This window comes from Lissotriton vulgaris, chromosome 9 (assembly GCF_964263255.1).
Source record: "Lissotriton vulgaris chromosome 9, aLisVul1.2, whole genome shotgun sequence".
Classification (NCBI taxonomy): domain Eukaryota; kingdom Metazoa; phylum Chordata; class Amphibia; order Caudata; family Salamandridae; genus Lissotriton; species Lissotriton vulgaris.
The window spans coordinates 252603470-252618228 of NC_141697.1; positions in this window are offsets into that span (position 1 = coordinate 252603470).

The window sequence follows — 14759 nt, forward strand, 5'->3', positions numbered from 1 at the left end:
CAATAGTCTTGAATATTTGGGCAGGTCCACAAGGTATGGAACAGCGTACCCTCCTCCCCACAATTTCTCAGACAGTATGGGTGATCAGCCCTCCGGATTCTGTGTAGTGTCGTGCGGGTATAATAGACCCTATGTAGAATTTTAAATTGTACCAGTCTAAAGCGTGTAGATATACCCGCCTCCCTGGGTGATGCCAATGCTGCATTCCAGTTTGCCTCATCCATTTCCCCAATCTCATCCTCCCAGCGTTCCTTCAGTTTTACCAGTGGGTCCGGTAGGTTATTTAATAGTTTACGGTAGGTAAGTGAGGTAGCACTTGCTTCCATGTAGTCTGTTAGCAACCGGTCCTCTAACGGAGCCGACTCTGGGACCGTTGTGCCTGGCTCTAGTACAGATAGGAGTGCATGTCTGATTTGTATATATCTATATGTTTCAGTTATCCCCATTTCGTATTGTTCCCTCAGGGCCGCGAAGGAGATCACCCCATCCCTCGTCCACATGTCCCCTACTGTAGAGATCCCAATGTCGTCCCATTGGTCAAACCCCTTACTACGTCGTAGGTTACCTAGGATCCTGGCATCCCATAGCGGTGTGAGCTTGGTGATCACTCCCTCCCATGCTAGTCGCCTTTGAGCTTTATGCCATATAGCCACCGTGTGTTTGGTCGGGCCTCTCAATTTTGTCAACAGACCTTTATTATATAGCGGGGCCAGTAGGGTGTTCATGCCTAGTTGCCTCCTGTCAGCTAGGTATGCGGGGTCATCCTGTGCCACATGTATCCATTGGTTAATCACTTTAAGGTGCGCTGCCCAGTAGTATAATTCAAGGTGTGGGAGCGCTATCCCCCCGCTATACCAGTCCCTCACCAGTTTAACTTGTGCGACCCTGGCCGGTTTATCTCCCCATAGTAGGCCTAACACTTGCGCCGATACCTGCCTGAAAAACGATGGTGGAACCACTGCTGGCATGTTTTCTAGGACATATAAGAAGCGTGGCAGTGCCATCATCTTGAAAAGCGCCGCCCTGCCTAGCAGAGTCAAAGGGAGGGTCTTCCAGTGTCGCACGTCCGCCTTGAACCTATCCAGTAGTGGCTTAAGGTTCAGGTCTTGAAAGGTCGCATGGTCTCGTGTGATTTGGATCCCTAGGTACTTGAAGGAGATGGATTCTATCAGCAACGGGCAGTCTGCTGTCAGGGGCGGTGGAGTGCCATTCAGCATGTAGAGTACTGATTTCGACCAGTTAATTTTATACCCGGACGCCGTGCCATGTCTACACCGCACACATTTGCAAAACATTATTGTGTAGATGTGCAAACTAAACAACAAGCCACTGTGGGCCAGCCTGTATTAAAAATTCTGTTTCAAACACATGCAACAGATACGGTTGGTCGCCTCTTGTTGTGGGTACTGCTATACAATCTATGCATAGTGTGTAATCTGCAGCTCATATGCCTTGAACGGAAAATGCTACTTACCAGTATGCATCTGTTCTTGGGATGTAGAGCTGCAGAGTTACACACGCCCACCCACCTCCCCAGCTACCTTTACCTGTTCCAGTATTATCTTAATTAGAAACAAATCACATGGACATCACTACTTCTTGTACAGCTTCATCACTTCCCTAATGGCAAAAAACAATCTGGGGATGGAGCCGCTGCCCATGCGCAGTATCATCCTAAAGAGGAGTCACCTATCCCGTGACTCCGAAAGACTTTTCTACAACAAAACAGACTGCAAACATCCGGGCCCAACACTAGGTGGCCATCTATGCATAGTCTGTAACTCTGCAGCTCTACATGCCAAGAACAGATGCATACTGGTAAGTAGCATTTTCCTTTCCTCCTGCAGTAACATTTAGAACAGAAAGCATTATTAGCATCCGTTGCAGCGCCCGCTTAGATCCGGCTCACTTAAAGCCGGTTAAGTAAAGTGAAGTGATAATGGTTAGGGCATAAAACCGGAATCTTTTATGTCATTTTTCTTTCACTTGTTCTTTTTCCGTCATAGCTATTTAACATCCAATAAAGAAATATATATCGGGTGCACTTGTGGTGTATAGATAAGACGTAAGTGATGACCTCTTTCAAGACTCATGATTTGTCAGTTATTTTTTATCCAATGGATTTAATTGTAGAGACTTCATGCTGATGAGAAAAACAACAGGTAGCACAAAAAGCATAAAAGACAAAGGGGTCTATAGGGACGAGGTGTGTAGTTTGCTGTCTTTGATGTGTCTGCATGTGTGTTTTGCCGTCTGCCCTCAGCACGTTGGTCAATCCTGTGTGCTTGTTATAGTATAGACAAGGGTGGTGTCTATCTATGAAAGTCTGGCAATAAAAGTATGCTTGGCTCGTACCTGGCTGTTAGAAATGGGATCCCTGGCTGGCCAGGGCTTGCGCCAAAGTCAGTCAGAGACCACCACTCCTAAGTCAGGGCAAGGGAGTTACACGCCAAGATAACCCCTGCTCACCCTCTAGGTAACGTGACACGAGCAGCAAGGCTAAACTTGGAGGCTATGTGAGTTAAGTGTTTGTGCGCGCACCCAGCAACAACACCCAAGGCCCACCGCAAAGGAAACTCCACACAAGGTTATATATAAAAATAGCCTTTGTATTATACCAAAACACATTAGATAAAAACAGACACTTTACAATGTGCCAACATGCACGGGAAGAATTTACAGGGGATATGTACGAGACAGGGCCACATGGACCACTGTCAGGAATATGCACTTTCAGACTTAGTACTTGGTAGAGTTAGCAAAATTGTAGGAATAATAATTAGCACATAGCACGTATAGTAATAATAAAATAGAACATAAAGCACACAACCAGTAACCACTGGTTAGAGATAAGTACCACCTACGCAACCCTAACCACCTTAGGAGAATGTCACGCAGGGAACCAGGACCTCACTAGCAACACCTGTACTAGGAGAAAACAACCACCTAAGTATCACAATACCTGTAGGGGTATAAGCACATTACACATGATGCATCACAACACATTCAGAGGTGTGACTGTCCCTAGACCTTCTGGCCTTGTTGGGGCTAGGACGCCCTGTGTCCCAAAGTCAGGGGCCTAAACGTACCAGCTGCCCACTAAGTGCTGGGCAGCTGGGGAGAAAATGATGGGGCCAACGTGGGAGCCTCGCAGGCTCTGGACAACTGCACTGCCCCTGAGCCTCTCTGGGCTCTAAAACAACTGATTGCCCCTAGAGCCTCCGTGGCTCTGACGAAACAACTGTGGCGCTTCGAGCCTCTCGGGCCCGGGAACAAATTTGGCGCCTTCTTGAGCCTCTCTGGGCTCTCAGAAATAAATGTGCCCTCAAGAGCCTCTCTGGGCTCACAAAACCAGGAAATGCCGCCTGGAGCCTCTGTAGTTGGAGTCCCTCGTGGACTCTGAACGACAAATGCGACCCCATAGCCCTCGGGGGCTCTACACACAAAAATGGCCCCACTGTTGGAGTCCCCTTCCTGGGGACTCGAGAACAAAATGCGGCACTAACGTGGGAGTCCCTCACGGGGGACTCTAACACACAGGAATGCCGCCTCGAGCCTCGCAGGCTCTCAAAACAACTATGCAGCCTCGAACCTTTCCCTGCTCGAATTTCAAAATGCGGCCTCCGTACGCCTCGAGCTCACCCTCTTCTGTGATGCAAGGCGGCCTCTGTACGCCTCGAACGCGCCCTTTTAGTACCAGTGCGAAGCGGGCCTCAGTACGCCTTGTGGGTACGCTGTCTGGGGGCCCGTGCGATTTTGTACGCTTCTATCGTGCGAGGTGTACGGCGGCAGTGCGATTTCGTACACTTCTAGCGTACGTGGCGTACTCCGGGGTACGCTTGTGGGCGACACCTTGGTTCGAGACGTACCTCTGTCCCCGGAAGCGGCTTACCAGCAGCAGAGTGTGGCGTGGGAACGCAATCCAGGGGGGCAATGCCGGGTGGGCACCGGCTGTAGCGGATAAAGCGCTCCCAGGCGCTAGAAGTAAAAATAAAGCGCTTCCAAGCGCTAGAGCAAAAATGAAGCGCTCCCAAGCGCTAGGGAAAGTACAACGCTCCCAGGCACTAGCAGGCCATTAAGCGCTCCCTGCGCTAGTGTACCAGAAAAGGCCCAAGCGAAAATAAAGTGATCCCAGCGCTAGGTGAAAATACAGCGCTTCCAGACGCTTGAGGGGAACCAAAAAGTCCAGCAAAAGGTCCTCCTAGCAGAGCAAGGCGGGGGGGGGGCAAGGCTGGGCCAGCGGCCAGCTCACTAGGCCCTCCAGGCAGGAAGGCAGTCCCAAGTGGCGGTTCCTCCTGGCGCCCAGCCACAGCAGCAGCCCCCCTCTAGATAGGATCAAGAAGAGAACAGTTTGTGTGGGGACACAGCCCCATTTTTATACAGGTCAATCCTTTGTTCTGGCACAGGGTGAGGGGGCAAACCAGTCGCAGCTGGTTGGTGAGCACTCTTGATGTGCTCAGCCTCTCACTCTATTCACTGGCAGGGCTAGGGTCATTAGACGCACCACAGGGGGCGGAGCCAGCATTGTGTGAGGAAAGCCCAGCCCTATTCAGGACCCAGGTGCCCTCCTCCCCAGCCATCAGCATGCTAATCTCCACACTCACCACCTGGCAGACCCACCCAGACTCCTGGAGCCAGGCTCACCAGCCAGCTCAAGCCAATCACGTGCCAGCACACTCACTGCACACGCACACCCATGTCTAGAAGTAGCACTTCCACACTAGACACATACATGCCGCATACATCATTGCGCAGCATTCAATCACACGAGTCCGCACATACCAAACTCGAGCCTGCACACCTCACGCATCAGAAACTACCAGGGACACAGACATTCCCCATGCATTCCTACGTGAGGGCAGGCCAACCTTACTCCACGCACTCAGAGTGCGCACGCACTTTCCACTGGGACACAGTGAAAGTGAGCAGAAACCAAAAATCACTACCACCAGGTCACCATTTCAAGCAAAAAGTTTAGAAGTGAACCTGCCTGAAGGGCCAAGTCCAACACTGGCCAGGTGGGGTCTGCAGAACAGCTGACCATTGTACTTTTTGTACTCGAAGCGCACAGGTGCAGCCCTGTTTCAACTGCCGCGTGTAATGCTTTATAGAGGACAGTATATAACAGTGAGATTCAAGGATTTTGACACGTAGTAACAGAGCAATAAAAAAAATGAGGAGAGCAAAACAAAGAAAGCTTACTTTTCTAAAAGAAGGTTGAGACTGTGCTGCAAGCACCGCGATGAGCAAGGGGGAAAGAACAGAGGGAACATGGCAGCCGTGAAGAGGGTGCCGCGCTGAAAAAGTGAAATGAAACACACACTTGTGCGAAGTGCCTGTGCATGCACGCCCCGTAAATCTTAACCAACAATTGCGTACTGCCAATAAAAATTATGAATACAACAACGAAAAACACATGAAATGTGTAGTTGTTTACATGTTACTGTATTACTGATCTAACGAGTGTACATTCAAAGAGCATGTAACGCAACCTCGCGGGTGCCACGTAGTAACAGAGCAATAAAAAAAAAATTAAACGAGGAGAGCAAAACGAAGCTCATTTTTCTAAAAGAAGGTTGAGACTGTGCTTGATGTGGCGGGGGTGGGGGAGCGGAAGCGCATTCCTTTGAAGTCTGATAGGGGGCGGGAGAGCGGCTTGGGAGCGGATTTCTTTGAAGTCTGATGCCAAGGCTCAGACAAATGGTGGTGTGCGAGCGGCTTCCTTTGAAGTCTGATGCCGAGGCATGCTGTGGGATGTGGCTGGCGATGATGTGCACGCGCCTGGCTCACATGAACTGTACGCGATCCGCAGTTAGGTATAGAATGGGATAGAATAGGCGAGACCTAAAAAGGGGGGCACTCACTGCCAATCCAGGGATCTGGCAAGACACGGAGCTGAAGGATGTGGTCAGGTGTGACGCAGGCCCTACAGAGCCACGTCACTCAAGTGTAGGTTCCCTCTCCTCAGGCGCGTCGCGAGGTCCGCGCTGGGTGCGATCTCCAGAGAGGTCACCGCAGCCCTCTGGACACGCCCCGCACAGCTGGTCTCAATGTGTGGCTTGCACGGGCGCGGATCGCCGCGTCGGTCCGGAGGGAAAGTTATGTGGAAGGCCGGAGTTGGACCAATGTGACAGCCGTCCGCCACTGGGGAGCACGCCGCTGAGCGTCCCCCGAGGGTCAGGTGGTCAGATGTCAGGCCGCACCCCCCTGGGTTCCGGTGGGCATCTGGCGGATGATTTCGGGCCTCTCCGGAGCGCCTCAGATATGGGCCAGAGACGTGCTGCAGGCCACGGGTGGAAGAAACAGCCTTGATCAGACACCGCAGGTTCGACAGCCACCTCAGGGCAACGGCGCTGCATCCATGGAAGGAGATGTTATCGTCCGGGCTAAAAGTAAGTCCCCGATTACAGTGGATCTCAGAGCGGATGATAATGGGGTCTGGAGCACTCTTCGAGTGCGCCTGCCATTTTGACGCTCCAAGCTACGGCCCCCGAGGGCTTTTTTAACAAAAGGAGGGCCATGGCAGCTTTCCAAGCAGCTATAGCTTTCTCAGTCTTTTGCACTTCTTCTCTGTCACAAGCTTCCTAACCCATTATTGTGACGCTTGTATGATTACACCTCTTAGATTCTCTGATGTAATATCCCTGATCTCACATGTTTGGGCTCATGTTTACTGTAGGGTATTAAGCTTAAGAAAATCACAATGCCTCGTGCTCCACCTTTTAGAAGAAAAAACAAGGATTAGAAATTCAATAACAGTAGGTCTGTTTACAATTTAAATCCCCTCACAGTCACCTTGCCCATGAAGGACAGGTCCAGGCATATCAGAAGCAATTAGAAGAAGAGTTCCAGAAAGGATATATTTTGCTCTGTGGAAAACACATGAATTCTGATAAGTACAAATGAAGGTCCCAATTTCTCAGTAAATCTCATTCTGCTTTTGACTCTTGGTGAGGGCAAGCATTTCCCAGGTTTGTACTTTTACAATCGTACAATATTCAAATGGATTATGAATGGGTATAGTATGGTGTTCAAAGGGTAAGGACTAGGATGTGGTACAGGGCCTAGGTACTAGGAATGTCACCCCACTGCTCAAAAGGAAAAATAAAATAATAATACTGTATCGTTATTTGCATTTTATTTTTCCTATTGCAGTCAGTGGCAGGGCAGGGCTGGCCAGAGCAGGGGGAAGAGTGGCTTGCACTCCCTAAGTGTATATGAGGGTTTGGCCTGCCTTCTTGTGCCGACCAAACAGTCATGCGCACTTTGCAAGTTCTCCACCAGCCTGCATTACACAGCCTGTCGAGAAACATGCACATGCTCCCTGTCCCATCTGAGCCTCCAATCACGGCGCTCAGACCAATCACAACGCTGCATTGCAGCTTTGAGATTGGCTCAGGGGAGCCTGTAGGCCCAGGTGCTTCCTGCTGCCGGCTGGGACTGGAGACAAGAAGAAGGAAGAGGGCGTAGGAGAGGCAGCGTCAGCTGGCCGGCTGTTCTAGGTAAGCCCTTTTTTGTTTTACTTTTCCCTCCCCCTTGCCCGGTAGCAGGTGCTGCTGATGTGGTATGATGTTCATACATGCAATTTCAGAGGTAGAACTGTAAAGCATGACATTGATAAAGGTGCTGTTGAAGGTGTGGCAGGATCTTGAAAAGGATGCCTTCTGTATAGCAGTTAGATAGAACAGAATGGTGTGATACAGGGAGAGGAACTTGACAGTCTATCGGCGGCTGGAGCTGCAGACATGTTCCTCTGCAAGTGGGAATTAGCACCACAGCTGCTTAGGGCCAGATTGCACAAAGGTTTTACGGCTGGTAGGCAGGAGATTGAAGAGATTTGGAAGAAAACAGAGTTGCAGCTTGGCCCAAAATGGCTGCCCTGTGTGGTGACTGATGCAGACAGAAGCAGTGGTGATCGAGGTGCTGGTGTGAACCCCCAGTGCCGAGGACTGGGTATCTGAGGCAACGCTGGACCGTAGTAGTAAGTGGTGGTGCTCCTGTGGGTGTGCTGCGGTAGAGCGGAGTATGTACAGACGTCACAGGGGTGCTGTGGGGCTAGAACCATTACGGGTATAGGCTGCTGTAAAGTGGACAACTTGAGAATTACACAGGCCTGGACGAGCTCGCTGGTGAGAGCAATACACCAGGTGTGCGGGACCCCACCTACTGCACTACAATACGGCCCTACAGTGAGTGCTTCTGCCAAGGTGGGGAGGAACCGGACATCAAGAAATTCCTGCTACAAATGCAAAAAAGTCTTACATCCGTAGACAGTAAGCTAGACATGCTCACCAATGGAGTGGACAAGTGGATTGCTACCCTTAACAAGCCCGAGAAATGGCTCACCACAGCCAAAACATGCATTTCCGCTCTAGAAGACAACAGTCGCTCAAACGGAGAAACTTCTCAGCACGGTCAAAATCTTAGACATCAGTAAAGCCAAAAATTAGGACCTTGAGGCCTGATTAAGGCGTAACAGTTTGCAGTTTTGCAGATAGTGGTCATTGCAGAGTCCACAAATGTAGGCAATATAGCAGAACACTTGGAGTCTCACCTCAAGTCGCTCTTTGGGTCGGACAGCTTTTCCCCTCCTGACAGTTGAACTAGCACACTGATCATTTGGGTCTGACCCTCCCCTTGGGTCATTGCCTTGCCTGATTATCGTCTGTCTGCTGAACTTCAAAGATAGATACCCAGCTCTGCACATGGCACGAGAGTAGCTGGCACCAACTCATGACGGAAACTCTGTCGCAATATTTTCAGAATTTACGATGGCACTGCTGGAGGGGTGACAAGAGTGCCTGCCCTTCAAATGTAAACTAGGTCAGGCAAATATCCTGTATGCATTGCCTTTAAATTACCTACAGGAACAACCCTCACTTGTTCCTCAACCTGCAAATTGGCTCACAATTTGCAAAAAACACCTCCTTACTACCAAGACTTATCCTGCTAATTACAAGAACAAGCCAAGTGAGAGCTCCAGCTACATGGAAGAATGAGGATATCTGGACCGTTTGACTCAATATACAAATGGCCCGCACCATGTGACAGACACTATCTCCCTTGGGATCACCAAGGAAGACCAGCTAGGTTTGGAACTGTAAAACACTCACTGACCGCTGTAGTACAATTGCATAAGACGATTTGAAGGGCCTCATGAATGGCAACCCGCTGGGAAGACTGACGACAACATACAATCACATTGGAGCCAGACGTCCACTCTCAGAATGGAATACCCAGCAGACACCTCCCTTTTAGGAGGTGTTGGTTGGCCACACTTCCTCCCCCAAGCGCAATCTCCCTCCAGCTTGTTACCTGCCTGAGGTCTATATTGTTGTTTGATGTGTTTTAGTTGAAAATGAATAATTCAATGGCTGGTTGGGGTGGCTGGTGTGGGAGAGGGGATGTTATATATGTTAACATGTGTGATATCAATGGAGCAACACTTGTCCACAGGCTTACATACATGGAAAGGATACCCGGGTAAAACCCCAAATATCTATATTCAGCTGAGAGCCAGGCTCAACTCACTTAACCCATAATGCATTAAAGTACTGACCACCCTATGTCAATCAGATTTCTGATATTATAAAGAGTCTAAGGCTAAAATATCCTGGCACGCCTCGTACTGGCATATTTAGATAGGCATAAACATTATATAGCCCTGTTATAGGGGACACATCTTGATGCCAGGGAATGTCTATATTTGCCCTTAAATGGAGCCACCAAAGCTCATCCGCAAACTTGTTCACTTATGCCAGAGGGACTGCGATTCTGGTTAAACAAGGCTCCTCATTTCAACTCGTACACAAGTTAAATGACACGCTGGGTTGATAAAATATAATCCAAGCACATATAAGCGGGAAACACACTATTCTCTTTAACAGCTATGGTCCCAATTCCATAACCCAGCATTCCTGCTGAAACTGTTGACCAAATGCATTGTGCTCTCCCTCCCAGACAATACTAAGGGGAGGAGACTTGAATCTAGTTTTAGAGAGACAGCTTGTCGACTTAAATGCTGGCCCTCGCATAAGCTAAATTGCGGCCAATGATCTGAAAGTTATTATGTAAGAGGGAGAGCTTGTGGAAGCACAGATTCCCCAACGTCAGAGGAGGGACACATGTCTCAATCTCACATGGATCATGGACGTGACTCGACTATTTGGTGGATACACTCTATATTTGCAGTTGGGCTGTCAGCGTTGATTAGTTCACATGCGCACTCTGAGACCACTCGCTTGTGGGCCTAGAAATAGAGCTACTTGCACCCAACCATATCGCCTTCACATGGCGATTATCACCACCCCCCTTACAAGACACCGTATTCAGGGATGAGGTCCAAGCTGAAATGGAGAGCTTCTGCCAAATCAATGAACAATCCATTACATCAGTAGGCCCAATATGCGAAGCCTTCAAGCATACATGCGAGGCATCTGCATGGCCAAGCAATGTGGAGTTCGTCGAGCCCTACAGGAGTCACTAAACAAACTAGAATGTGATCTGCGTTTACTCGAGATCACACACATGAACCAGCGGACATCTTGAACTCTTGCTGAGATGAGACAGTTGCTTACCAAATATAAAAAAACAGAGAAACAGGAGGTCAAAAAATTTTTCTTAAAATACTGGTGCTCGAGTGTACGAAGAAGCAGAAAGACCGATCAGAATGCTTGCCTTCCTCTATGGACCCAGACAGCCCCAACAGAACATTACAGTACTGGTAGAAACTGATGGTACGCATAATCAGTAATTTCTGGGGGCTTTATTTGTGGGAAGACTGGACATGACTATGGTGAGCTCCTCAATAGTGATCAGTGCCTCAAGAAATTGTCTACGGGGGACTTCCAGCCATGCCATCGCTATGAAATCAAAGTATGCACAATAGTCCGCCAGAGAGGCATGTCTGCAGGATGCACATAGCTCTGTGTAATATGTCACAAATTCAGTCACTATAGACTTAGCATCATGTTTTTCTGCAGAATTTTATAAATCCTATTCACAGCTATTAGTACCTAGACTCCTTCAGATATACAATGAAGCGTTCACCCAAGTAACATTACCACCCTAATTCTGAGAAGCTAGTCTAATCCTGCTCCTGAAGCCAGATAAGCCTGTTCCACATCATATAGGCCACTGCCTGTTATCAATACAGACGTTAAGATACTAGCCACAGTCTTAGTTATTTGTTTGCTTCTCCTGCCAGACCAGGCAAGATTCATACTGGGACAGGTAACAGCTCTCAACGTGAGAACAATTTTTGGTCTCCTTCATCAATGAAAACCAGACATGGAAGCAGTGGCAGTATTTTTATATGCTACCAAGGCATTTGACACTTTAGAGGGGGACTTTCTCTTTTTGGTCATAGGTAGATTGGGTATGCCAGCAGGTTTTATGAGGTGGATCCGGCTGCTCTATACTGACGCTACCACCAGAATTTGGAGGAGTACCTGCCAAGGATTCCACTCTCTCCATTGTTGTATGCGCTAGGAACATAACCACTGGCTTGTGCAGTTTGGCAGGAACACAGAAATAAAAGATTAATGTTTTCCCAAAGGAATCTCACAATCGCCCTTTTTGCATGCAACATTACACTGCACATACGAGAGCCGACCTTCCACTTGTCTGGTCATGGGGCTTGATTCACAAAGGTAGCTTACATTTTTTAGTAAGTTTACACTTGTGAATACATTTAATAACTTACACTTTTGTAGTAACTTACACTTTTGTAGTAAGTCCAGCACTACATATCATATGGCCAACCACTGGTACTACAACCCTCTCCCAAAGAAAGTTATGGATTTAGGGACTTAGTACAAAAGTGTAAATTACTGCAAAAGTGCAGTTTGTGAGTGCCAAAAAAGTAGTATGTTTTGGTGTAGAATTACTGCAAAACATACTACAAAAGTTGTTGGTTGAGGAATATGTTTTCTTTCTTAGAACTGAGACAGAAAGCAAGATGGCGGCTCTCTCCCTTGATGCCTCTCACCCCCGCACCTTGCCACTGTGCTTTGCTCGCAGTTGTCGGTGGATTGGGCGTTCGGCCGGCGGCGCCTTCCCTGATCTGTTTGGCGCCTGACGTAGCATGGTGATAGGATCCCCGGCACCAGGAATGCCGCGAGCAAGCTTGTCGGCTGGTTTTCCTCGCTCCTAGTCCGTGTGACACTGAAGTGCCGCGTAGCCTTCTGCAGGTGGGAACACTTTACACACAGAATCTCCGGATTGGCTTCTGGCTCCCTCACCAGCTTTACCTGGGTATATGCACCTGCTGACATGGCCCCAACTGCTGCTAAACACCAGAAGGACAAAAGAGAAGCGTTTTCCTCTCCTGCAAAACCTGCTGCACATGCCCTGAGGCCAAGACAGGTGTCTCCTTCAGATCATGCTAGCGGGGGCTCAGGTAAGCCTATTGATTCTCACTTGTGTAAAAATCGGCCGGAGAGTACGGGAGTAGGTAAAAGGAGGAATCAAGTGATGGCTAAGAATACCGGGTCAGGCTTGGCCTCTGAGGAAGGCCTCTCTGGCTCCAGCAAGGACACTTTGCCTCAGCCACAGCCAGTTATAACGGAATTTTTTACTATCAAGGGTCTTGGTGGGGGCCCAGCCCACCTGGACTGCACTGAGAAGAGGGGTGAGTTAGACTCAAGCGATGTCCTGGCGTCTGATGCTGTGGATGTGGGACCTTCCACAACACTAGCTGCATTAGCTGAGTCAGATCTGGCAGACTCTCGCAGATTTTCTTCCTTTTGTTACTAGAGCAGTCCCTACATTCTGTGATAGATGAGAAGGGTGCTTCCCCTGGCAATCCCATAGTGGTGGATCAGGCCCCTTCCTGGTAAAGTGGGTAAAGCTAAGTTCACTCCTTGGTCTGCCACCTTTGGGGAGGGAAGGAGTAGCAAGGACTACAGTATAGATCAGAGTGAGTTGGCGGCGGTGGACCTCACAATGGAGGTGGTGAACAAGTTCTTCTCTCTCACAGATGTTTCAGACTCAGAGGCCTCTAACTCGTACCTCAGCGAGATCGGCGGTACTAACTGTTCAACCTCTGGCTCTAGCATACTGGAAGCCCCTGAGACAATGCTCAAATGCTCAAGACATCAAAAGGGTCTTAAAGACAATACAGTCTCCCAGAGAAGGAGAGTGAAGAATTCAGTTAGCAGTGGCCTGAAATGGGATTATTCTCATACAGAAATACTTGGGACCCCATAGGAAACATCAGCCTTGAATGAAACAGCTTTGTCCGCCAGCCAGTGGGAAGTGTGTCCCAAAACCCAGCATTGGGTTTAATATTGGAATCAATCCAAGAGCATCGGGTGGAGACATGCGCGGTCGGCAAAAAGGCTAAAGTAGGCTGTGAAAAAGCTGGAAGGTGCCATCCGGAAGGTGGGGAAGGCATGCACAGAGATCGGTGAGCGCCTCGGCTGTATTGAGGACAGGACTACAGCTCTGGAGACAGATCTGGCAGCTGCTAAGGAGCAAGCTAAATCGCATGACGCCCAACTAATAGACGTACAGCGGAAGCTAGAGGACGTGGAAAACCGGCATTGCAGGAATAATCTTCGCTTTCTTGGGATTGATTAAGGCCTTGAAGGGGACAACATTTGTTTCTTTATGTTGGATCTCTTAAAGAGCGCCTTCCCTGAACTTTCTGGATGAAACAGGGCGTCAGAAGTCCAAAGAGTTCACTGGTTCCTGGCTGCTCGTTATAAGCCTGTCCAGGCTAGTAGAGATAGACAACCGAGGGCTATCTAAGTATTTTTTGGCAATGTCCTGCTGCACTAGGCATTCTTTGAGAAAGCCTGCCCCGGTGGAAGACGGACATACCAAGAATCCTCTCTTTTCGTACGCCCTGACTTCTGCTATATAACTGTGGAGCGTAGATGGCGTCTGCTACAGGAGATCAAGCTGTTTTAAGATGCTGTCTTTGAAGCTTATTTGCTGGGCCCTGCCAGATTGAAAACAATTGTTAGAAGGAAAACATTTTACATCTGAAATTCAAGCTAATGAGCATTTGGACTAGGCTTTGGCTGATAGAAGCAATGTGTAGCTATGGGGTCCTCTCTATGAATGGGTTTGAGTAGTTTAATATAAGGGATTTCTTTTTTCTATTTTTCCTAAGGTATTTCATTATATAACACATTATTGTTTTGGAGTGGGGGGTACCAGCTGAGAGGGGTTGGGGGAGAGGTCCGTGGTGCTGGTCACTGGTCTCCTTTACACAGACCCGTTTGGTCTGGCTACTTACAAGTAGAGGGGTGAAGGGGGCTTGCAGGAGGGGGTCTTCAGGGTGGCGGGGGCTTTGGGGGGCTGGCAGGGAGAGGTGGGGGAAGGTTGTTTGGTGGTGTGATAATTAAAGCGCAGCAAGTTGTTTTAAGTTTGATCATGTACTTTTTGCTACTGAAGGAACAGCGGCGTGGTGACCATGAAAGTAGTCAGGAGAACATGCTTAGTGTCAAAATGCAGGTTTATGTGAGGCTAGACTTCGCTTAATATACAAGATGGGGCAGCAGTGTGGTATTTGTTACATATTGCTAGTATATTCTCTTGGTTATGATAATTTTTATGTGCAATGGCTAAACTTCGTATTGCATCCATTAACATCTGTGGGTTAAACTATAAAGGTAAAAGGAGACGAGTACAAGAGGACCTTAGATTTTGAAGAGCAGATGTATACTGTCTGCAGGAAACCCACATTGCCCGGAAGGACAGTGTTATGTTGAATTCTTTAGGACTGAAGATAGCTTGTCATAGATGGCAAC